Source organism: Microcebus murinus, chromosome 23, assembly GCF_040939455.1.
Source record: "Microcebus murinus isolate Inina chromosome 23, M.murinus_Inina_mat1.0, whole genome shotgun sequence".
In the NCBI taxonomy this organism is placed as follows: domain Eukaryota; kingdom Metazoa; phylum Chordata; class Mammalia; order Primates; family Cheirogaleidae; genus Microcebus; species Microcebus murinus.
Window position 1 is genome coordinate 2,163,072 of NC_134126.1, and position 24,332 is coordinate 2,187,403.

At 61.7% G+C, this 24,332-nt stretch overlaps 6 pseudogenes; all 6 read left to right on the forward strand.

Annotated features, from left to right (window-relative positions):
• The first annotated feature begins 3,878 nt into the window (after positions 1-3,878).
• Positions 3,879-3,997, forward strand: LOC142863978 (uncharacterized; annotated as a pseudogene).
• Positions 3,998-7,936: 3,939 nt separating this feature from the next.
• Positions 7,937-8,055, forward strand: LOC142863980 (uncharacterized; annotated as a pseudogene).
• Positions 8,056-11,987: 3,932 nt separating this feature from the next.
• On the forward strand, positions 11,988-12,106 carry LOC142863981 (uncharacterized; annotated as a pseudogene).
• Positions 12,107-16,059: 3,953 nt separating this feature from the next.
• LOC142863982 (uncharacterized) lies at positions 16,060-16,178 on the forward strand (annotated as a pseudogene).
• A 3,945-nt stretch (positions 16,179-20,123) lies between these two features.
• Positions 20,124-20,242, forward strand: LOC142863983 (uncharacterized; annotated as a pseudogene).
• A 3,949-nt stretch (positions 20,243-24,191) lies between these two features.
• LOC142863984 (uncharacterized) lies at positions 24,192-24,310 on the forward strand (annotated as a pseudogene).
• Positions 24,311-24,332: the final 22 nt, after the last annotated feature.

Sequence of the window (24,332 nt, forward strand, 5' to 3'; positions counted from 1 at the left end):
GGCGGCCCGGGGTGGGGGTGACCCCCACCCTCAGCGCCCGCCGCGGTGCCTGGCGCCCCAGCCCGCACCGTGGGGCCTCCTCTTGTCCCGAGCCGCGACACCGCCGCCACGCGGCAGCATGCGTGGCTTCTGGACTGTCAGGTCTCAGACCAAAGGTCTGCTCTGTGGGAACCGACACGCTGGAGGAAACCTTGAGAGTCTGAGAGGGGAGGGAGTTCCCGAAGAAGGCCAGGATGTCATTTTGAGGGAGTATGTGACCAGAACTCCTCCCGTTGCTTTTGGGGTTCTATGGGCTACACGTAGGAATCTCTGGTGGTGGCACCTGATGTTGGGGGATCCGGAGTCACACCCAGACCTGCTCCACAGGCCTCCTTTTACTTTTCTCTTCGGATTCGTTATTTTTTTATTTATTTATTTATTTATTTATTTATTTATTTATTTATTTTTTTTTTTTGAGACAGAGTCTCGGTTTGTTGCCCAGGCTAGAGTGAGTGCCGTGGCGTCAGCCTAGCTCACAGCAACTTCAAACTCCTGGGCTGGAGTGATCCTTCTGCCTCAGCCTCCCGGGTAGCTGGGACTACAGGCATGTGCCACCATGCCCAGCTAATTTTTTATATATATATATATATCAGTTGGCCAATTAATTTCTTTCTATTGATAGTAGAGACGGGGTCTCGCTCTTGCTCAGGCTGGTTTTGAACTCCTGACCTTGAGCAATCCACCCGCCTCGGCCTCCCAAGAGCTAGGATTACAGGCGTGAGCCACAGCGCCCGGCCGGATTCATTATTTTTAAAAAGTGTCTCTTATCTCTATTATTGCATTTTCTTTTCTCTCTCTTTTCAAGCAGATGATGGGAGTCCAAGTATTAAGGTGACATGTGTTGCCCGTGCCCCCCTCTCCCACCCCCGTGTTCTTATTCATTTACCTCTCATGTTGTTCCAGCGTATTGTGGGGGTACCAATGTTAAGGTCGGGTGCGTTGCCCTCTCCCAGCCTCCCCCCTCGGGTCAGAGCTTCAAGTGCGCCCATCCCCCAGTCGGTGCGCACCCACCGCATTCCTAATGGATGTGTATGCCCATCCCCTCCCCACACCCGCCCGACACCCACCCGATGAAGGTGATTCCTCTGTGTCCACTTAGGTGTCCATCAGTTCGTACCCATTTGCTGGTGAGCGTGAGCACGTGGTGCTCGTGTGTCCATTCTTGGGATACTTGGCTTACTGGAACGGGTTCCAGCTCTGGCCAGGAGAACCACGAGAGGTGCCCCCTCACCGCTGCTCCTCATAGCCGAATAGCACTCCGTGGTGTCCACGCGCCACATTTCATTTACGCACTCGTGGGTCGATGGGCACTCGGGTCGCTTCCAGGTCTTTGCGATTGTGACTTGTGCCCTGACTCTAACCCTAACCCTTACCCAGCCCGTCTCCTCCACGGCCCCTGCCTGACTGACTCCTTCCCGCCCGGCCTGTCACCTGTCACCGTCCTCTGCCCCTGCCTGACACGCTCCTCCCCGCCCGGGCTGTCACCGTCCTCGGCCCCTGCCTGACGGGGCTCCTCCGTCGCCTGGGCCTTCCAAGGGCTTGGTGTGGACGCTGGTTCCAGGACGCCCTCCCAGGAAGCCGGTAGCAGGGCGGCTGCGGCGTCTCCCGCAACCCAACCGTCCGACGGCCGGCCGGCCGGCCGCCCGTCCCTAAGTGGCCTGCGGGGGACGTGCTCCCGCTGTGCCGTGGGGGCCCAGCCTGGTGTCTTCTCTGAGGCCCCGCGGCTGCCGCTCCCCGCAAGGGGAGAGCCGCGGAGGTGGGGACCGCCTCCTCATGGGGACGTACACCCAGCTCTCCACGTCGGATTCCGGGGCTCTCTGTCCTGCCAGAAGGCCCAGCTGGCCTGCGGGTCCTTAGAGTGGCAAAAACATCCGAAAACTGAGATTGAGGGTCTGGTGGGTGTCTGCACTTTTGTGCTGGGCACCCCAGGGAGGCCCGGGGGCTGGCTGGACAACGCGGTCTGCTGGGCTGGGGGGGGGGGTTTGGAGGAGCAACTGATGCCCTTTGCACTTTGGGTAGCAAGTGTCTGAGGTGTCTCTGGGCCCTGCGCCATGTGGGGGCGGGGGCGGGGGCGGGGTGGGAGGAGGAGGAGGAGGAGGAGGACGAGGAGGAGGAGGCGGGAAGGGCTGTGGCCTGCAGTCGTGTTCCCCGGGGTGGCACGGCATGTGGCTTCTTCCACAGGCTGCTTGGCCTGGGCTCCCTGCACCTGGGCCTTTGGAGGACTGGCCCTGTGCTTGCCAACACTTCCTGCAGGGACCCAGAGCTGGGAGGTTGCATCTCTCAGCCCTGGGTCGGGCAGAGCCCCAGCGGGCCATGCCCACAAGCTCTCTCAGCACGGGTCCCCCAGAAGGCTCCTTTGGGACCAGGATTCTCTTGCGGGTGACTCTTTAAGGTCTGGCCCCTGGATGGAGGGGCACCAGGAGTAGAGGAGCAGGAAGGGGAAGGGGGTGGCCATGCGAGGGGACACTTTCAGGCCAAGTCCCAGCTTCAGCCTGATCCTCCTAGGAACCCCGGGGTGTACATCACACCTCCTGGTTGCCCCGCTCTGAGACAAGGAGCCGGGCTTCGCATTCCCACAGCAGCCAGTCGTGGGCTGAGGACACCTGGGGCGTTGGGAACTCCCTGGCTTCTCCTTGGATTAACATCTGGAGCTGCTTGGGAATCGTGCCGCCACACACACCCGAGTGCAGGTGTCTTCTGCACAGACTGCGGGCCTCGCTCTTCTGAATGCCGCTAGCTCGCCACCCACCCACGGGTGACCCTGGTCAGGGTACTTTCTCTCAGGGGCAGACTCTGATCCGGGCGGGCTACCGGTGTCTCTGTTTGCTCCTTTCTTTCTTCCATTTCGGGAAAGGCTTCCTTACTGGGTGTGGAAATCTCCAATGCCTTTCCTCGCCTATTCTGTCAGCTTTCAAATTCTCTTTCAGTTGCCACCCTCACAGATGGATTAGGAAACTCTTTCCGGTGCACTCATTAGTGAAATGACCTCAATGACGCTGGAATCCAATATCTAGTCGCCGATTTTTAGCGAGTCCACACGCCAGGGTGGTTGGGGTCCAATGCAGCCCCTGCCAGGCCCAGGCCCCTTGGACTGGGCCACAGGAGGACACAGAGGAGCGTCCCGGCCCCCACGGTAGCGTTGCCGGCAGTTCTCCAAGGGCTTGGGGGTTTTCCAGAGGGAGGAGATGGAGGGGACTGATTTCTTCAGCGCCCCACAAACCACGCCACCCCACCCCACCCATGGGACACATCCCGAGAGAGAGAGAGAGAGAGAGAGAGAGAGAGAGAGAGAGAGAGAGAGAGAGAGAGAGAGAGAGACGCCCCATACACTCGCTCCCCTCCCCCGTGCGCTGTGCCCCAGCCCTGGCCCGGGGGAATAGGCGGCCGCCCGGCCACAGGGCGCGGGGCGCAGCTGAAAGGGGTTGTGGGGAGGGCGGCCCCTGGCTGGGGTCAAAGGGCGAGCGCCCCGCCCGCCCGCCCGTGCGCAGTCAGCGCGCTGGGGGTGGGGGCGGGGAGGTGAAGGAGGCCAGGCGAGGAGAGGAGGGGGGCTGGAAGGTCTCCACCTTGGCGGGTCCAGCCGTGGAGGCGCATCTTGTGTGAGTGTGAGTGAGTGAGTGAGTGTGAGTGTGAGTGTGTGTGTATAGAGAGACAGCCCCCAACCCCGGCCCGCCGCTCCCTGCCCGCCCCGCCTGTCACCCCCGCCCGCCGGACCCGGCCGGCGAACTCAACAGGCCCGGCCCGGCGCGGGTCAGCGCCGGCGCGGGGCCTGGGGCGGGAGGAGGCGGCGGGGAAGCGCAGAGAGGCTCGGCTTCTTGAGCGGGGCAGGGGCGCCCTCCGGCGTCCACGGCCACACCACCCTGAACGCGCCCGATCTCCTCTGGTCTCGGAAGCTAAGCAGGGTCGGGCCTGGTTAGAACTTGGATGGGAGACCGCCCGGGAATACCGGGTGCCTTAGGCTTCTTCTTCTTCTTTTTTTTTTTTTTTTTGCCTCTGGTTCTGTCGCGTTTCTGGGAGTGCGGGGGCGGCCCGGGGTGGGGGTGACCCCCACCCTCAGCGCCCGCCGCGGTGCCTGGCGCCCCAGCCCGCACCGTGGGGCCTCCTCTTGTCCCGAGCCGCGACACCGCCGCCACGCGGCAGCATGCGTGGCTTCTGGACTGTCAGGTCTCAGACCAAAGGTCTGCTCTGTGGGAACCGACACGCTGGAGGAAACCTTGAGAGTCTGAGAGGGGAGGGAGTTCCCGAAGAAGGCCAGGATGTCATTTTGAGGGAGTATGTGACCAGAACTCCTCCCGTTGCTTTTGGGGTTCTATGGGCTACACGTAGGAATCTCTGGTGGTGGCACCTGATGTTGGGGGATCCGGAGTCACACCCAGACCTGCTCCACAGGCCTCCTTTTACTTTTCTCTTCGGATTCGTTATTTTATTTATTTATTTATTTATTTATTTATTTATTTATTTATTTTTTTGAGACAGAGTCTCGGTTTGTTGCCCAGGCTAGAGTGAGTGCCGTGGCGTCAGCCTAGCTCACAGCAACTTCAAACTCCTGGGCTGGAGTGATCCTTCTGCCTCAGCCTCCCGGGTAGCTGGGACTACAGGCATGTGCCACCATGCCCAGCTAATTTTTTATATATATATATATATCAGTTGGCCAATTAATTTCTTTCTATTGATAGTAGAGACGGGGTCTCGCTCTTGCTCAGGCTGGTTTTGAACTCCTGACCTTGAGCAATCCACCCGCCTCGGCCTCCCAAGAGCTAGGATTACAGGCGTGAGCCACAGCGCCCGGCCGGATTCATTATTTTTAAAAAGTGTCTCTTATCTCTATTATTGCATTTTCTTTTCTCTCTCTTTTCAAGCAGATGATGGGAGTCCAAGTATTAAGGTGACATGTGTTGCCCGTGCCCCCCTCTCCCACCCCCGTGTTCTTATTCATTTACCTCTCATGTTGTTCCAGCGTATTGTGGGGGTACCAATGTTAAGGTCGGGTGCGTTGCCCTCTCCCAGCCTCCCCCCTCGGGTCAGAGCTTCAAGTGCGCCCATCCCCCAGTCGGTGCGCACCCACCGCATTCCTAATGGATGTGTATGCCCATCCCCTCCCCACACCCGCCCGACACCCACCCGATGAAGGTGATTCCTCTGTGTCCACTTAGGTGTCCATCAGTTCGTACCCATTTGCTGGTGAGCGTGAGCACGTGGTGCTTGTGTGTCCATTCTTGGGATACTTGGCTTACTGGAACGGGTTCCAGCTCTGGCCAGGAGAACCACGAGAGGTGCCCCCTCACCGCTGCTCCTCATAGCCGAATAGCACTCCGTGGTGTCCACGCGCCACATTTCATTTACGCACTCGTGGGTCGATGGGCACTCGGGTCGCTTCCAGGTCTTTGCGATTGTGACTTGTGCCCTGACTCTAACCCTAACCCTTACCCAGCCCGTCTCCTCCACGGCCCCTGCCTGACTGACTCCTTCCCGCCCGGCCTGTCACCTGTCACCGTCCTCTGCCCCTGCCTGACACGCTCCTCCCCGCCCGGGCTGTCACCGTCCTCGGCCCCTGCCTGACGGGGCTCCTCCGTCGCCTGGGCCTTCCAAGGGCTTGGTGTGGACGCTGGTTCCAGGACGCCCTCCCAGGAAGCCGGTAGCAGGGCGGCTGCGGCGTCTCCCGCAACCCAACCGTCCGACGGCCGGCCGGCCGGCCGCCCGTCCCTAAGTGGCCTGCGGGGGACGTGCTCCCGCTGTGCCGTGGGGGCCCAGCCTGGTGTCTTCTCTGAGGCCCCGCGGCTGCCGCTCCCCGCAAGGGGAGAGCCGCGGAGGTGGGGACCGCCTCCTCATGGGGACGTACACCCAGCTCTCCACGTCGGATTCCGGGGCTCTCTGTCCTGCCAGAAGGCCCAGCTGGCCTGCGGGTCCTTAGAGTGGCAAAAACATCCGAAAACTGAGATTGAGGGTCTGGTGGGTGTCTGCACTTTTGTGCTGGGCACCCCAGGGAGGCCCGGGGGCTGGCTGGACAACGCGGTCTGCTGGGCTGGGGGGGGGGTTTGGAGGAGCAACTGATGCCCTTTGCACTTTGGGTAGCAAGTGTCTGAGGTGTCTCTGGGCCCTGCGCCATGTGGGGGCGGGGGCGGGGGCGGGGTGGGAGGAGGAGGAGGAGGAGGAGGACGAGGAGGAGGAGGCGGGAAGGGCTGTGGCCTGCAGTCGTGTTCCCCGGGGTGGCACGGCATGTGGCTTCTTCCACAGGCTGCTTGGCCTGGGCTCCCTGCACCTGGGCCTTTGGAGGACTGGCCCTGTGCTTGCCAACACTTCCTGCAGGGACCCAGAGCTGGGAGGTTGCATCTCTCAGCCCTGGGTCGGGCAGAGCCCCAGCGGGCCATGCCCACAAGCTCTCTCAGCACGGGTCCCCCAGAAGGCTCCTTTGGGACCAGGATTCTCTTGCGGGTGACTCTTTAAGGTCTGGCCCCTGGATGGAGGGGCACCAGGAGTAGAGGAGCAGGAAGGGGAAGGGGGTGGCCATGCGAGGGGACACTTTCAGGCCAAGTCCCAGCTTCAGCCTGATCCTCCTAGGAACCCCGGGGTGTACATCACACCTCCTGGTTGCCCCGCTCTGAGACAAGGAGCCGGGCTTCGCATTCCCACAGCAGCCAGTCGTGGGCTGAGGACACCTGGGGCGTTGGGAACTCCCTGGCTTCTCCTTGGATTAACATCTGGAGCTGCTTGGGAATCGTGCCGCCACACACACCCGAGTGCAGGTGTCTTCTGCACAGACTGCGGGCCTCGCTCTTCTGAATGCCGCTAGCTCGCCACCCACCCACGGGTGACCCTGGTCAGGGTACTTTCTCTCAGGGGCAGACTCTGATCCGGGCGGGCTACCGGTGTCTCTGTTTGCTCCTTTCTTTCTTCCATTTCGGGAAAGGCTTCCTTACTGGGTGTGGAAATCTCCAATGCCTTTCCTCGCCTATTCTGTCAGCTTTCAAATTCTCTTTCAGTTGCCACCCTCACAGATGGATTAGGAAACTCTTTCCGGTGCACTCATTAGTGAAATGACCTCAATGACGCTGGAATCCAATATCTAGTCGCCGATTTTTAGCGAGTCCACACGCCAGGGTGGTTGGGGTCCAATGCAGCCCCTGCCAGGCCCAGGCCCCTTGGACTGGGCCACAGGAGGACACAGAGGAGCGTCCCGGCCCCCACGGTAGCGTTGCCGGCAGTTCTCCAAGGGCTTGGGGGTTTTCCAGAGGGAGGAGATGGAGGGGACTGATTTCTTCAGCGCCCCACAAACCACGCCACCCCACCCCACCCATGGGACACATCCCGAGAGAGAGAGAGAGAGAGAGAGAGAGAGAGAGAGAGAGAGAGAGAGAGAGAGAGAGAGAGAGAGAGAGAGACGCCCCATACACTCGCTCCCCTCCCCCGTGCGCTGTGCCCCAGCCCTGGCCCGGGGGAATAGGCGGCCGCCCGGCCACAGGGCGCGGGGCGCAGCTGAAAGGGGTTGTGGGGAGGGCGGCCCCTGGCTGGGGTCAAAGGGCGAGCGCCCCGCCCGCCCGCCCGTGCGCAGTCAGCGCGCTGGGGGTGGGGGCGGGGAGGTGAAGGAGGCCAGGCGAGGAGAGGAGGGGGGCTGGAAGGTCTCCACCTTGGCGGGTCCAGCCGTGGAGGCGCATCTTGTGTGAGTGTGAGTGAGTGAGTGAGTGTGAGTGTGAGTGTGTGTGTATAGAGAGACAGCCCCCAACCCCGGCCCGCCGCTCCCTGCCCGCCCCGCCTGTCACCCCCGCCCGCCGGACCCGGCCGGCGAACTCAACAGGCCCGGCCCGGCGCGGGTCAGCGCCGGCGCGGGGCCTGGGGCGGGAGGAGGCGGCGGGGAAGCGCAGAGAGGCTCGGCTTCTTGAGCGGGGCAGGGGCGCCCTCCGGCGTCCACGGCCACACCACCCTGAACGCGCCCGATCTCCTCTGGTCTCGGAAGCTAAGCAGGGTCGGGCCTGGTTAGAACTTGGATGGGAGACCGCCCGGGAATACCGGGTGCCTTAGGCTTCTTCTTCTTCTTTTTTTTTTTTTTTTGCCTCTGGTTCTGTCGCGTTTCTGGGAGTGCGGGGGCGGCCCGGGGTGGGGGTGACCCCCACCCTCAGCGCCCGCCGCGGTGCCTGGCGCCCCAGCCCGCACCGTGGGGCCTCCTCTTGTCCCGAGCCGCGACACCGCCGCCACGCGGCAGCATGCGTGGCTTCTGGACTGTCAGGTCTCAGACCAAAGGTCTGCTCTGTGGGAACCGACACGCTGGAGGAAACCTTGAGAGTCTGAGAGGGGAGGGAGTTCCCGAAGAAGGCCAGGATGTCATTTTGAGGGAGTATGTGACCAGAACTCCTCCCGTTGCTTTTGGGGTTCTATGGGCTACACGTAGGAATCTCTGGTGGTGGCACCTGATGTTGGGGGATCCGGAGTCACACCCAGACCTGCTCCACAGGCCTCCTTTTACTTTTCTCTTCGGATTCGTTATTTTTTTATTTATTTATTTATTTATTTATTTATTTATTTATTTATTTATTTTTTTTTTTTTTTTTGAGACAGAGTCTCGGTTTGTTGCCCAGGCTAGAGTGAGTGCCGTGGCGTCAGCCTAGCTCACAGCAACTTCAAACTCCTGGGCTGGAGTGATCCTTCTGCCTCAGCCTCCCGGGTAGCTGGGACTACAGGCATGTGCCACCATGCCCAGCTAATTTTTTATATATATATATATATCAGTTGGCCAATTAATTTCTTTCTATTGATAGTAGAGACGGGGTCTCGCTCTTGCTCAGGCTGGTTTTGAACTCCTGACCTTGAGCAATCCACCCGCCTCGGCCTCCCAAGAGCTAGGATTACAGGCGTGAGCCACAGCGCCCGGCCGGATTCATTATTTTTAAAAAGTGTCTCTTATCTCTATTATTGCATTTTCTTTTCTCTCTCTTTTCAAGCAGATGATGGGAGTCCAAGTATTAAGGTGACATGTGTTGCCCGTGCCCCCCTCTCCCACCCCCGTGTTCTTATTCATTTACCTCTCATGTTGTTCCAGCGTATTGTGGGGGTACCAATGTTAAGGTCGGGTGCGTTGCCCTCTCCCAGCCTCCCCCCTCGGGTCAGAGCTTCAAGTGCGCCCATCCCCCAGTCGGTGCGCACCCACCGCATTCCTAATGGATGTGTATGCCCATCCCCTCCCCACACCCGCCCGACACCCACCCGATGAAGGTGATTCCTCTGTGTCCACTTAGGTGTCCATCAGTTCGTACCCATTTGCTGGTGAGCGTGAGCACGTGGTGCTCGTGTGTCCATTCTTGGGATACTTGGCTTACTGGAACGGGTTCCAGCTCTGGCCAGGAGAACCACGAGAGGTGCCCCCTCACCGCTGCTCCTCATAGCCGAATAGCACTCCGTGGTGTCCACGCGCCACATTTCATTTACGCACTCGTGGGTCGATGGGCACTCGGGTCGCTTCCAGGTCTTTGCGATTGTGACTTGTGCCCTGACTCTAACCCTAACCCTTACCCAGCCCGTCTCCTCCACGGCCCCTGCCTGACTGACTCCTTCCCGCCCGGCCTGTCACCTGTCACCGTCCTCTGCCCCTGCCTGACACGCTCCTCCCCGCCCGGGCTGTCACCGTCCTCGGCCCCTGCCTGACGGGGCTCCTCCGTCGCCTGGGCCTTCCAAGGGCTTGGTGTGGACGCTGGTTCCAGGACGCCCTCCCAGGAAGCCGGTAGCAGGGCGGCTGCGGCGTCTCCCGCAACCCAACCGTCCGACGGCCGGCCGGCCGGCCGCCCGTCCCTAAGTGGCCTGCGGGGGACGTGCTCCCGCTGTGCCGTGGGGGCCCAGCCTGGTGTCTTCTCTGAGGCCCCGCGGCTGCCGCTCCCCGCAAGGGGAGAGCCGCGGAGGTGGGGACCGCCTCCTCATGGGGACGTACACCCAGCTCTCCACGTCGGATTCCGGGGCTCTCTGTCCTGCCAGAAGGCCCAGCTGGCCTGCGGGTCCTTAGAGTGGCAAAAACATCCGAAAACTGAGATTGAGGGTCTGGTGGGTGTCTGCACTTTTGTGCTGGGCACCCCAGGGAGGCCCGGGGGCTGGCTGGACAACGCGGTCTGCTGGGCTGGGGGGGGGGGTTTGGAGGAGCAACTGATGCCCTTTGCACTTTGGGTAGCAAGTGTCTGAGGTGTCTCTGGGCCCTGCGCCATGTGGGGGCGGGGGCGGGGGCGGGGTGGGAGGAGGAGGAGGAGGAGGAGGACGAGGAGGAGGAGGCGGGAAGGGCTGTGGCCTGCAGTCGTGTTCCCCGGGGTGGCACGGCATGTGGCTTCTTCCACAGGCTGCTTGGCCTGGGCTCCCTGCACCTGGGCCTTTGGAGGACTGGCCCTGTGCTTGCCAACACTTCCTGCAGGGACCCAGAGCTGGGAGGTTGCATCTCTCAGCCCTGGGTCGGGCAGAGCCCCAGCGGGCCATGCCCACAAGCTCTCTCAGCACGGGTCCCCCAGAAGGCTCCTTTGGGACCAGGATTCTCTTGCGGGTGACTCTTTAAGGTCTGGCCCCTGGATGGAGGGGCACCAGGAGTAGAGGAGCAGGAAGGGGAAGGGGGTGGCCATGCGAGGGGACACTTTCAGGCCAAGTCCCAGCTTCAGCCTGATCCTCCTAGGAACCCCGGGGTGTACATCACACCTCCTGGTTGCCCCGCTCTGAGACAAGGAGCCGGGCTTCGCATTCCCACAGCAGCCAGTCGTGGGCTGAGGACACCTGGGGCGTTGGGAACTCCCTGGCTTCTCCTTGGATTAACATCTGGAGCTGCTTGGGAATCGTGCCGCCACACACACCCGAGTGCAGGTGTCTTCTGCACAGACTGCGGGCCTCGCTCTTCTGAATGCCGCTAGCTCGCCACCCACCCACGGGTGACCCTGGTCAGGGTACTTTCTCTCAGGGGCAGACTCTGATCCGGGCGGGCTACCGGTGTCTCTGTTTGCTCCTTTCTTTCTTCCATTTCGGGAAAGGCTTCCTTACTGGGTGTGGAAATCTCCAATGCCTTTCCTCGCCTATTCTGTCAGCTTTCAAATTCTCTTTCAGTTGCCACCCTCACAGATGGATTAGGAAACTCTTTCCGGTGCACTCATTAGTGAAATGACCTCAATGACGCTGGAATCCAATATCTAGTCGCCGATTTTTAGCGAGTCCACACGCCAGGGTGGTTGGGGTCCAATGCAGCCCCTGCCAGGCCCAGGCCCCTTGGACTGGGCCACAGGAGGACACAGAGGAGCGTCCCGGCCCCCACGGTAGCGTTGCCGGCAGTTCTCCAAGGGCTTGGGGGTTTTCCAGAGGGAGGAGATGGAGGGGACTGATTTCTTCAGCGCCCCACAAACCACGCCACCCCACCCCACCCATGGGACACATCCCGAGAGAGAGAGAGAGAGAGAGAGAGAGAGAGAGAGAGAGAGAGAGAGACGCCCCATACACTCGCTCCCCTCCCCCGTGCGCTGTGCCCCAGCCCTGGCCCGGGGGAATAGGCGGCCGCCCGGCCACAGGGCGCGGGGCGCAGCTGAAAGGGGTTGTGGGGAGGGCGGCCCCTGGCTGGGGTCAAAGGGCGAGCGCCCCGCCCGCCCGCCCGTGCGCAGTCAGCGCGCTGGGGGTGGGGGCGGGGAGGTGAAGGAGGCCAGGCGAGGAGAGGAGGGGGGCTGGAAGGTCTCCACCTTGGCGGGTCCAGCCGTGGAGGCGCATCTTGTGTGAGTGTGAGTGAGTGAGTGAGTGTGAGTGTGAGTGTGTGTGTATAGAGAGACAGCCCCCAACCCCGGCCCGCCGCTCCCTGCCCGCCCCGCCTGTCACCCCCGCCCGCCGGACCCGGCCGGCGAACTCAACAGGCCCGGCCCGGCGCGGGTCAGCGCCGGCGCGGGGCCTGGGGCGGGAGGAGGCGGCGGGGAAGCGCAGAGAGGCTCGGCTTCTTGAGCGGGGCAGGGGCGCCCTCCGGCGTCCACGGCCACACCACCCTGAACGCGCCCGATCTCCTCTGGTCTCGGAAGCTAAGCAGGGTCGGGCCTGGTTAGAACTTGGATGGGAGACCGCCCGGGAATACCGGGTGCCTTAGGCTTCTTCTTCTTCTTTTTTTTTTTTTTTTGCCTCTGGTTCTGTCGCGTTTCTGGGAGTGCGGGGGCGGCCCGGGGTGGGGGTGACCCCCACCCTCAGCGCCCGCCGCGGTGCCTGGCGCCCCAGCCCGCACCGTGGGGCCTCCTCTTGTCCCGAGCCGCGACACCGCCGCCACGCGGCAGCATGCGTGGCTTCTGGACTGTCAGGTCTCAGACCAAAGGTCTGCTCTGTGGGAACCGACACGCTGGAGGAAACCTTGAGAGTCTGAGAGGGGAGGGAGTTCCCGAAGAAGGCCAGGATGTCATTTTGAGGGAGTATGTGACCAGAACTCCTCCCGTTGCTTTTGGGGTTCTATGGGCTACACGTAGGAATCTCTGGTGGTGGCACCTGATGTTGGGGGATCCGGAGTCACACCCAGACCTGCTCCACAGGCCTCCTTTTACTTTTCTCTTCGGATTCGTTATTTTTTTATTTATTTATTTATTTATTTATTTATTTATTTATTTATTTTTTTTTTTTTTTTTGAGACAGAGTCTCGGTTTGTTGCCCAGGCTAGAGTGAGTGCCGTGGCGTCAGCCTAGCTCACAGCAACTTCAAACTCCTGGGCTGGAGTGATCCTTCTGCCTCAGCCTCCCGGGTAGCTGGGACTACAGGCATGTGCCACCATGCCCAGCTAATTTTTTATATATATATATATATCAGTTGGCCAATTAATTTCTTTCTATTGATAGTAGAGACGGGGTCTCGCTCTTGCTCAGGCTGGTTTTGAACTCCTGACCTTGAGCAATCCACCCGCCTCGGCCTCCCAAGAGCTAGGATTACAGGCGTGAGCCACAGCGCCCGGCCGGATTCATTATTTTTAAAAAGTGTCTCTTATCTCTATTATTGCATTTTCTTTTCTCTCTCTTTTCAAGCAGATGATGGGAGTCCAAGTATTAAGGTGACATGTGTTGCCCGTGCCCCCCTCTCCCACCCCCGTGTTCTTATTCATTTACCTCTCATGTTGTTCCAGCGTATTGTGGGGGTACCAATGTTAAGGTCGGGTGCGTTGCCCTCTCCCAGCCTCCCCCCTCGGGTCAGAGCTTCAAGTGCGCCCATCCCCCAGTCGGTGCGCACCCACCGCATTCCTAATGGATGTGTATGCCCATCCCCTCCCCACACCCGCCCGACACCCACCCGATGAAGGTGATTCCTCTGTGTCCACTTAGGTGTCCATCAGTTCGTACCCATTTGCTGGTGAGCGTGAGCACGTGGTGCTCGTGTGTCCATTCTTGGGATACTTGGCTTACTGGAACGGGTTCCAGCTCTGGCCAGGAGAACCACGAGAGGTGCCCCCTCACCGCTGCTCCTCATAGCCGAATAGCACTCCGTGGTGTCCACGCGCCACATTTCATTTACGCACTCGTGGGTCGATGGGCACTCGGGTCGCTTCCAGGTCTTTGCGATTGTGACTTGTGCCCTGACTCTAACCCTAACCCTTACCCAGCCCGTCTCCTCCACGGCCCCTGCCTGACTGACTCCTTCCCGCCCGGCCTGTCACCTGTCACCGTCCTCTGCCCCTGCCTGACACGCTCCTCCCCGCCCGGGCTGTCACCGTCCTCGGCCCCTGCCTGACGGGGCTCCTCCGTCGCCTGGGCCTTCCAAGGGCTTGGTGTGGACGCTGGTTCCAGGACGCCCTCCCAGGAAGCCGGTAGCAGGGCGGCTGCGGCGTCTCCCGCAACCCAACCGTCCGACGGCCGGCCGGCCGGCCGCCCGTCCCTAAGTGGCCTGCGGGGGACGTGCTCCCGCTGTGCCGTGGGGGCCCAGCCTGGTGTCTTCTCTGAGGCCCCGCGGCTGCCGCTCCCCGCAAGGGGAGAGCCGCGGAGGTGGGGACCGCCTCCTCATGGGGACGTACACCCAGCTCTCCACGTCGGATTCCGGGGCTCTCTGTCCTGCCAGAAGGCCCAGCTGGCCTGCGGGTCCTTAGAGTGGCAAAAACATCCGAAAACTGAGATTGAGGGTCTGGTGGGTGTCTGCACTTTTGTGCTGGGCACCCCAGGGAGGCCCGGGGGCTGGCTGGACAACGCGGTCTGCTGGGCTGGGGGGGGGGGGTTTGGAGGAGCAACTGATGCCCTTTGCACTTTGGGTAGCAAGTGTCTGAGGTGTCTCTGGGCCCTGCGCCATGTGGGGGCGGGGGCGGGGGCGGGGTGGGAGGAGGAGGAGGAGGAGGAGGACGAGGAGGAGGAGGCGGGAAGGGCTGTGGCCTGCAGTCGTGTTCCCCGGGGTGGCACGGCATGTGGCTTCTTCCACAGGCTGCTTGGCCTGGGCTCCCTGCACCTGGGCCTTTGGAGGACTGGCCCTGTGCTTGCCAACACTTCCTGCAGGGACCCAGAGCTGGGAGGTTGCATCTCTCAGCCCTGGGTCGGGCAGAGCCCCAGCGGGCCATGCCCACAAGCTCTCTCAGCACGGGTCCCCCAGAAGGCTCCTTTGGGACCAGGATTCTCTTGCGGGTGACTCTTTAAGGTCTGGCCCCTGGATGGAGGGGCACCAGGAGTAGAGGAGCAGGAAGGGGAAGGGGGTGGCCATGCGAGGGGACACTTTCAGGCCAAGTCCCAGCTTCAGCCTGATCCTCCTAGGAACCCCGGGGTGTACATCACACCTCCTGGTTGCCCCGCTCTGAGACAAGGAGCCGGGCTTCGCATTCCCACAGCAGCCAGTCGTGGGCTGAGGACACCTGGGGCGTTGGGAACTCCCTGGCTTCTCCTTGGATTAACATCTGGAGCTGCTTGGGAATCGTGCCGCCACACACACCCGAGTGCAGGTGTCTTCTGCACAGACTGCGGGCCTCGCTCTTCTGAATGCCGCTAGCTCGCCACCCACCCACGGGTGACCCTGGTCAGGGTACTTTCTCTCAGGGGCAGACTCTGATCCGGGCGGGCTACCGGTGTCTCTGTTTGCTCCTTTCTTTCTTCCATTTCGGGAAAGGCTTCCTTACTGGGTGTGGAAATCTCCAATGCCTTTCCTCGCCTATTCTGTCAGCTTTCAAATTCTCTTTCAGTTGCCACCCTCACAGATGGATTAGGAAACTCTTTCCGGTGCACTCATTAGTGAAATGACCTCAATGACGCTGGAATCCAATATCTAGTCGCCGATTTTTAGCGAGTCCACACGCCAGGGTGGTTGGGGTCCAATGCAGCCCCTGCCAGGCCCAGGCCCCTTGGACTGGGCCACAGGAGGACACAGAGGAGCGTCCCGGCCCCCACGGTAGCGTTGCCGGCAGTTCTCCAAGGGCTTGGGGGTTTTCCAGAGGGAGGAGATGGAGGGGACTGATTTCTTCAGCGCCCCACAAACCACGCCACCCCACCCCACCCATGGGACACATCCCGAGAGAGAGAGAGAGAGAGAGAGAGAGAGAGAGAGAGAGAGAGAGAGAGAGAGAGAGAGAGAGAGAGAGAGACGCCCCATACACTCGCTCCCCTCCCCCGTGCGCTGTGCCCCAGCCCTGGCCCGGGGGAATAGGCGGCCGCCCGGCCACAGGGCGCGGGGCGCAGCTGAAAGGGGTTGTGGGGAGGGCGGCCCCTGGCTGGGGTCAAAGGGCGAGCGCCCCGCCCGCCCGCCCGTGCGCAGTCAGCGCGCTGGGGGTGGGGGCGGGGAGGTGAAGGAGGCCAGGCGAGGAGAGGAGGGGGGCTGGAAGGTCTCCACCTTGGCGGGTCCAGCCGTGGAGGCGCATCTTGTGTGAGTGTGAGTGAGTGAGTGAGTGTGAGTGTGAGTGTGTGTGTATAGAGAGACAGCCCCCAACCCCGGCCCGCCGCTCCCTGCCCGCCCCGCCTGTCACCCCCGCCCGCCGGACCCGGCCGGCGAACTCAACAGGCCCGGCCCGGCGCGGGTCAGCGCCGGCGCGGGGCCTGGGGCGGGAGGAGGCGGCGGGGAAGCGCAGAGAGGCTCGGCTTCTTGAGCGGGGCAGGGGCGCCCTCCGGCGTCCACGGCCACACCACCCTGAACGCGCCCGATCTCCTCTGGTCTCGGAAGCTAAGCAGGGTCGGGCCTGGTTAGAACTTGGATGGGAGACCGCCCGGGAATACCGGGTGCCTTAGGCTTCTTCTTCTTCTTTTTTTTTTTTTTTTGCCTCTGGTTCTGTCGCGTTTCTGGGAGTGCGGGGGCGGCCCGGGGTGGGGGTGACCCCCACCCTCAGCGCCCGCCGCGGTGCCTGGCGCCCCAGCCCGCACCGTGGGGCCTCCTCTTGTCCCGAGCCGCGACACCGCCGCCACGCGGCAGCATGCGTGGCTTCTGGACTGTCAGGTCTCAGACCAAAGGTCTGCTCTGTGGGAACCGACACGCTGGAGGAAACCTTGAGAGTCTGAGAGGGGAGGGAGTTCCCGAAGAAGGCCAGGATGTCATTTTGAGGGAGTATGTGACCAGAACTCCTCCCGTTGCTTTTGGGGTTCTATGGGCTACACGTAGGAATCTCTGGTGGTGGCACCTGATGTTGGGGGATCCGGAGTCACACCCAGACCTGCTCCACAGGCCTCCTTTTACTTTTCTCTTCGGATTCGTTATTTTTTTATTTATTTATTTATTTATTTATTTATTTATTTATTTATTTATTTTTTTTTTTTGAGACAGAGTCTCGGTTTGTTGCCCAGGCTAGAGTGAGTGCCGTGGCGTCAGCCTAGCTCACAGCAACTTCAAACTCCTGGGCTGGAGTGATCCTTCTGCCTCAGCCTCCCGGGTAGCTGGGACTACAGGCATGTGCCACCATGCCCAGCTAATTTTTTATATATATATATATATCAGTTGGCCAATTAATTTCTTTCTATTGATAGTAGAGACGGGGTCTCGCTCTTGCTCAGGCTGGTTTTGAACTCCTGACCTTGAGCAATCCACCCGCCTCGGCCTCCCAAGAGCTAGGATTACAGGCGTGAGCCACAGCGCCCGGCCGGATTCATTATTTTTAAAAAGTGTCTCTTATCTCTATTATTGCATTTTCTTTTCTCTCTCTTTTCAAGCAGATGATGGGAGTCCAAGTATTAAGGTGACATGTGTTGCCCGTGCCCCCCTCTCCCACCCCCGTGTTCTTATTCATTTACCTCTCATGTTGTTCCAGCGTATTGTGGGGGTACCAATGTTAAGGTCGGGTGCGTTGCCCTCTCCCAGCCTCCCCCCTCGGGTCAGAGCTTCAAGTGCGCCCATCCCCCAGTCGGTGCGCACCCACCGCATTCCTAATGGATGTGTATGCCCATCCCCTCCCCACACCCGCCCGACACCCACCCGATGAAGGTGATTCCTCTGTGTCCACTTAGGTGTCCATCAGTTCGTACCCATTTGCTGGTGAGCGTGAGCACGTGGTGCTCGTGTGTCCATTCTTGGGATACTTGGCTTACTGGAACGGGTTCCAGCTCTGGCCAGGAGAACCACGAGAGGTGCCCCCTCACCGCTGCTCCTCATAGCCGAATAGCACTCCGTGGTGTCCACGCGCCACATTTCATTTACGCACTCGTGGGTCGATGGGCACTCGGGTCGCTTCCAGGTCTTTGCGATTGTGACTTGTGCCCTGACTCTAACCCTAACCCTTACCCAGCCCGTCTCCTCCACGGCCCCTGCCTGACTGACTCCTTCCCGCCCGGCCTGTCACCTGTCACCGTCCTCTGCCCCTGCCTGACACGCTCCTCCCCGCCCGGGCTGTCACCGTCCTCGGCCCCTGCCTGACGGGGCTCCTCCGTCGCCTGGGCCTTCCAAGGGCTTGGTGTGGACGCTGGTTCCAGGACGCCCTCCCAGGAAGCCGGTAGCAGGGCGGCTGCGGCGTCTCCCGCAACCCAACCGTCCGACGGCCGGCCGGCCGGCCGCCCGTCCCTAAGTGGCCTGCGGGGGACGTGCTCCCGCTGTGCCGTGGGGGCCCAGCCTGGTGTCTTCTCTGAGGCCCCGCGGCTGCCGCTCCCCGCAAGGGGAGAGCCGCGGAGGTGGGGACCGCCTCCTCATGGGGACGTACACCCAGCTCTCCACGTCGGATTCCGGGGCTCTCTGTCCTGCCAGAAGGCCCAGCTGGCCTGCGGGTCCTTAGAGTGGCAAAAACATCCGAAAACTGAGATTGAGGGTCTGGTGGGTGTCTGCACTTTTGTGCTGGGCACCCCAGGGAGGCCCGGGGGCTGGCTGGACAACGCGGTCTGCTGGGCTGGGGGGGGGGGTTTGGAGGAGCAACTGATGCCCTTTGCACTTTGGGTAGCAAGTGTCTGAGGTGTCTCTGGGCCCTGCGCCATGTGGGGGCGGGGGCGGGGGCGGGGTGGGAGGAGGAGGAGGAGGAGGAGGACGAGGAGGAGGAGGCGGGAAGGGCTGTGGCCTGCAGTCGTGTTCCCCGGGGTGGCACGGCATGTGGCTTCTTCCACAGGCTGCTTGGCCTGGGCTCCCTGCACCTGGGCCTTTGGAGGACTGGCCCTGTGCTTGCCAACACTTCCTGCAGGGACCCAGAGCTGGGAGGTTGCATCTCTCAGCCCTGGGTCGGGCAGAGCCCCAGCGGGCCATGCCCACAAGCTCTCTCAGCACGGGTCCCCCAGAAGGCTCCTTTGGGACCAGGATTCTCTTGCGGGTGACTCTTTAAGGTCTGGCCCCTGGATGGAGGGGCACCAGGAGTAGAGGAGCAGGAAGGGGAAGGGGGTGGCCATGCGAGGGGACACTTTCAGGCCAAGTCCCAGCTTCAGCCTGATCCTCCTAGGAACCCCGGGGTGTACATCACACCTCCTGGTTGCCCCGCTCTGAGACAAGGAGCCGGGCTTCGCATTCCCACAGCAGCCAGTCGTGGGCTGAGGACACCTGGGGCGTTGGGAACTCCCTGGCTTCTCCTTGGATTAACATCTGGAGCTGCTTGGGAATCGTGCCGCCACACACACCCGAGTGCAGGTGTCTTCTGCACAGACTGCGGGCCTCGCTCTTCTGAATGCCGCTAGCTCGCCACCCACCCACGGGTGACCCTGGTCAGGGTACTTTCTCTCAGGGGCAGACTCTGATCCGGGCGGGCTACCGGTGTCTCTGTTTGCTCCTTTCTTTCTTCCATTTCGGGAAAGGCTTCCTTACTGGGTGTGGAAATCTCCAATGCCTTTCCTCGCCTATTCTGTCAGCTTTCAAATTCTCTTTCAGTTGCCACCCTCACAGATGGATTAGGAAACTCTTTCCGGTGCACTCATTAGTGAAATGACCTCAATGACGCTGGAATCCAATATCTAGTCGCCGATTTTTAGCGAGTCCACACGCCAGGGTGGTTGGGGTCCAATGCAGCCCCTGCCAGGCCCAGGCCCCTTGGACTGGGCCACAGGAGGACACAGAGGAGCGTCCCGGCCCCCACGGTAGCGTTGCCGGCAGTTCTCCAAGGGCTTGGGGGTTTTCCAGAGGGAGGAGATGGAGGGGACTGATTTCTTCAGCGCCCCACAAACCACGCCACCCCACCCCACCCATGGGACACATCCCGAGAGAGAGAGAGAGAGAGAGAGAGAGAGAGAGAGAGAGAGAGAGAGAGAGAGAGAGAGAGAGAGACGCCCCATACACTCGCTCCCCTCCCCCGTGCGCTGTGCCCCAGCCCTGGCCCGGGGGAATAGGCGGCCGCCCGGCCACAGGGCGCGGGGCGCAGCTGAAAGGGGTTGTGGGGAGGGCGGCCCCTGGCTGGGGTCAAAGGGCGAGCGCCCCGCCCGCCCGCCCGTGCGCAGTCAGCGCGCTGGGGGTGGGGGCGGGGAGGTGAAGGAGGCCAGGCGAGGAGAGGAGGGGGGCTGGAAGGTCTCCACCTTGGCGGGTCCAGCCGTGGAGGCGCATCTTGTGTGAGTGTGAGTGAGTGAGTGAGTGTGAGTGTGAGTGTGTGTGTATAGAGAGACAGCCCCCAACCCCGGCCCGCCGCTCCCTGCCCGCCCCGCCTGTCACCCCCGCCCGCCGGACCCGGCCGGCGAACTCAACAGGCCCGGCCCGGCGCGGGTCAGCGCCGGCGCGGGGCCTGGGGCGGGAGGAGGCGGCGGGGAAGCGCAGAGAGGCTCGGCTTCTTGAGCGGGGCAGGGGCGCCCTCCGGCGTCCACGGCCACACCACCCTGAACGCGCCCGATCTCCTCTGGTCTCGGAAGCTAAGCAGGGTCGGGCCTGGTTAGAACTTGGATGGGAGACCGCCCGGGAATACCGGGTGCCTTAGGCTTCTTCTTCTTCTTTTTTTTTTTTTTTTGCCTCTGGTTCTGTCGCGTTTCTGGGAGTGCGGGGGCGGCCCGGGGTGGGGGTGACCCCCACCCTCAGCGCCCGCCGCGGTGCCTGGCGCCCCAGCCCGCACCGTGGGGCCTCCTCTTGTCCCGAGCCGCGACACCGCCGCCACGCGGCAGCATGCGTGGCTTCTGGACTGTCAGGTCTCAGACCAAAGGTCTGCTCTGTGGGAACCGACACGCTGGAGGAAACCTTGAGAGTCTGAGAGGGGAGGGAGTTCCCGAAGAAGGCCAGGATGTCATTTTGAGGGAGTATGTGACCAGAACTCCTCCCGTTGCTTTTGGGGTTCTATGGGCTACACGTAGGAATCTCTGGTGGTGGCACCTGATGTTGGGGGATCCGGAGTCACACCCAGACCTGCTCCACAGGCCTCCTTTTACTTTTCTCTTCGGATTCGTTATTTTTTTATTTATTTATTTATTTATTTATTTATTTATTTTTATTTTTTTTTTTTTTTGAGACAGAGTCTCGGTTTGTTGCCCAGGCTAGAGTGAGTGCCGTGGCGTCAGCCTAGCTCACAGCAACTTCAAACTCCTGGGCTGGAGTGATCCTTCTGCCTCAGCCTCCCGGGTAGCTGGGACTACAGGCATGTGCCACCATGCCCAGCTAATTTTTTATATATATATATATATCAGTTGGCCAATTAATTTCTTTCTATTGATAGTAGAGACGGGGTCTCGCTCTTGCTCAGGCTGGTTTTGAACTCCTGACCTTGAGCAATCCACCCGCCTCGGCCTCCCAAGAGCTAGGATTACAGGCGTGAGCCACAGCGCCCGGCCGGATTCATTATTTTTAAAAAGTGTCTCTTATCTCTATTATTGCATTTTCTTTTCTCTCTCTTTTCAAGCAGATGATGGGAGTCCAAGTATTAAGGTGACATGTGTTGCCCGTGCCCCCCTCTCCCACCCCCGTGTTCTTATTCATTTACCTCTCATGTTGTTCCAGCGTATTGTGGGGGTACCAATGTTAAGGTCGGGTGCGTTGCCCTCTCCCAGCCTCCCCCCTCGGGTCAGAGCTTCAAGTGCGCCCATCCCCCAGTCGGTGCGCACCCACCGCATTCCTAATGGATGTGTATGCCCATCCCCTCCCCACACCCGCCCGACACCCACCCGATGAAGGTGATTCCTCTGTGTCCACTTAGGTGTCCATCAGTTCGTACCCATTTGCTGGTGAGCGTGAGCACGTGGTGCTCGTGTGTCCATTCTTGGGATACTTGGCTTACTGGAACGGGTTCCAGCTCTGGCCAGGAGAACCACGAGAGGTGCCCCCTCACCGCTGCTCCTCATAGCCGAATAGCACTCCGTGGTGTCCACGCGCCACATTTCATTTACGCACTCGTGGGTCGATGGGCACTCGGGTCGCTTCCAGGTCTTTGCGATTGTGACTTGTGCCCTGACTCTAACCCTAACCCTTACCCAGCCCGTCTCCTCCACGGCCCCTGCCTGACTGACTCCTTCCCGCCCGGCCTGTCACCTGTCACCGTCCTCTGCCCCTGCCTGACACGCTCCTCCCCGCCCGGGCTGTCACCGTCCTCGGCCCCTGCCTGACGGGGCTCCTCCGTCGCCTGGGCCTTCCAAGGGCTTGGTGTGGACGCTGGTTCCAGGACGCCCTCCCAGGAAGCCGGTAGCAGGGCGGCTGCGGCGTCTCCCGCAACCCAACCGTCCGACGGCCGGCCGGCCGGCCGCCCGTCCCTAAGTGGCCTGCGGGGGACGTGCTCCCGCTGTGCCGTGGGGGCCCAGCCTGGTGTCTTCTCTGAGGCCCCGCGGCTGCCGCTCCCCGCAAGGGGAGAGCCGCGGAGGTGGGGACCGCCTCCTCATGGGGACGTACACCCAGCTCTCCACGTCGGATTCCGGGGCTCTCTGTCCTGCCAGAAGGCCCAGCTGGCCTGCGGGTCCTTAGAGTGGCAAAAACATCCGAAAACTGAGATTGAGGGTCTGGTGGGTGTCTGCACTTTTGTGCTGGGCACCCCAGGGAGGCCCGGGGGCTGGCTGGACAACGCGGTCTGCTGGGCTGGGGGGGGGGGTTTGGAGGAGCAACTGATGCCCTTTGCACTTTGGGTAGCAAGTGTCTGAGGTGTCTCTGGGCCCTGCGCCATGTGGGGGCGGGGGCGGGGGCGGGGTGGGAGGAGGAGGAGGAGGAGGAGGACGAGGAGGAGGAGGCGGGAAGGGCTGTGGCCTGCAGTCGTGTTCCCCGGGGTGGCACGGCATGTGGCTTCTTCCACAGGCTGCTTGGCCTGGGCTCCCTGCACCTGGGCCTTTGGAGGACTGGCCCTGTGCTTGCCAACACTTCCTGCAGGGACCCAGAGCTGGGAGGTTGCATCTCTCAGCCCTGGGTCGGGCAGAGCCCCAGCGGGCCATGCCCACAAGCTCTCTCAGCACGGGTCCCCCAGAAGGCTCCTTTGGGACCAGGATTCTCTTGCGGGTGACTCTTTAAGGTCTGGCCCCTGGATGGAGGGGCACCAGGAGTAGAGGAGCAGGAAGGGGAAGGGGGTGGCCATGCGAGGGGACACTTTCAGGCCAAGTCCCAGCTTCAGCCTGATCCTCCTAGGAACCCCGGGGTGTACATCACACCTCCTGGTTGCCCCGCTCTGAGACAAGGAGCCGGGCTTCGCATTCCCACAGCAGCCAGTCGTGGGCTGAGGACACCTGGGGCGTTGGGAACTCCCTGGCTTCTCCTTGGATTAACATCTGGAGCTGCTTGGGAATCGTGCCGCCACACACACCCGAGTGCAGGTGTCTTCTGCACAGACTGCGGGCCTCGCTCTTCTGAATGCCGCTAGCTCGCCACCCACCCACGGGTGACCCTGGTCAGGGTACTTTCTCTCAGGGGCAGACTCTGATCCGGGCGGGCTACCGGTGTCTCTGTTTGCTCCTTTCTTTCTTCCATTTCGGGAAAGGCTTCCTTACTGGGTGTGGAAATCTCCAATGCCTTTCCTCGCCTATTCTGTCAGCTTTCAAATTCTCTTTCAGTTGCCACCCTCACAGATGGATTAGGAAACTCTTTCCGGTGCACTCATTAGTGAAATGACCTCAATGACGCTGGAATCCAATATCTAGTCGCCGATTTTTAGCGAGTCCACACGCCAGGGTGGTTGGGGTCCAATGCAGCCCCTGCCAGGCCCAGGCCCCTTGGACTGGGCCACAGGAGGACACAGAGGAGCGTCCCGGCCCCCACGGTAGCGTTGCCGGCAGTTCTCCAAGGGCTTGGGGGTTTTCCAGAGGGAGGAGATGGAGGGGACTGATTTCTTCAGCGCCCCACAAACCACGCCACCCCACCCCACCCATGGGACACATCCCGAGAGAGAGAGAGAGAGAGAGAGAGAGAGAGAGAGAGAGAGAGAGAGAGAGAGAGAGAGAGAGAGAGAGAGACGCCCCATACACTCGCTCCCCTCCCCCGTGCGCTGTGCCCCAGCCCTGGCCCGGGGGAATAGGCGGCCGCCCGGCCACAGGGCGCGGGGCGCAGCTGAAAGGGGTTGTGGGGGAGGGCGGCCCCTGGCTGGGGTCAAAGGGCGAGCGCCCCGCCCGCCCGCCCGTGCGCAGTCAGCGCGCTGGGGGTGGGGGCGGGGAGGTGAAGGAGGCCAGGCGAGGAGAGGAGGGGGGCTGGAAGGTCTCCACCTTGGCGGGTCCAGCCGTGGAGGCGCATCTTGTGTGAGTGTGAGTGAGTGAGTGAGTGTGAGTGTGAGTGTGTGTGTATAGAGAGACAGCCCCCAACCCCGGCCCGCCGCTCCCTGCCCGCCCCGCCTGTCACCCCCGCCCGCCGGACCCGGCCGGCGAACTCAACAGGCCCGGCCCGGCGCGGGTCAGCGCCGGCGCGGGGCCTGGGGCGGGAGGAGGCGGCGGGGAAGCGCAGAGAGGCTCGGCTTCTTGAGCGGGGCAGGGGCGCCCTCCGGCGTCCACGGCCACACCACCCTGAACGCGCCCGATCTCCTCTGGTCTCGGAAGCTAAGCAGGGTCGGGCCTGGTTAGAACTTGGATGGGAGACCGCCCGGGAATACCGGGTGCCTTAGGCTTCTTCTTCTTCTTTTTTTTTTT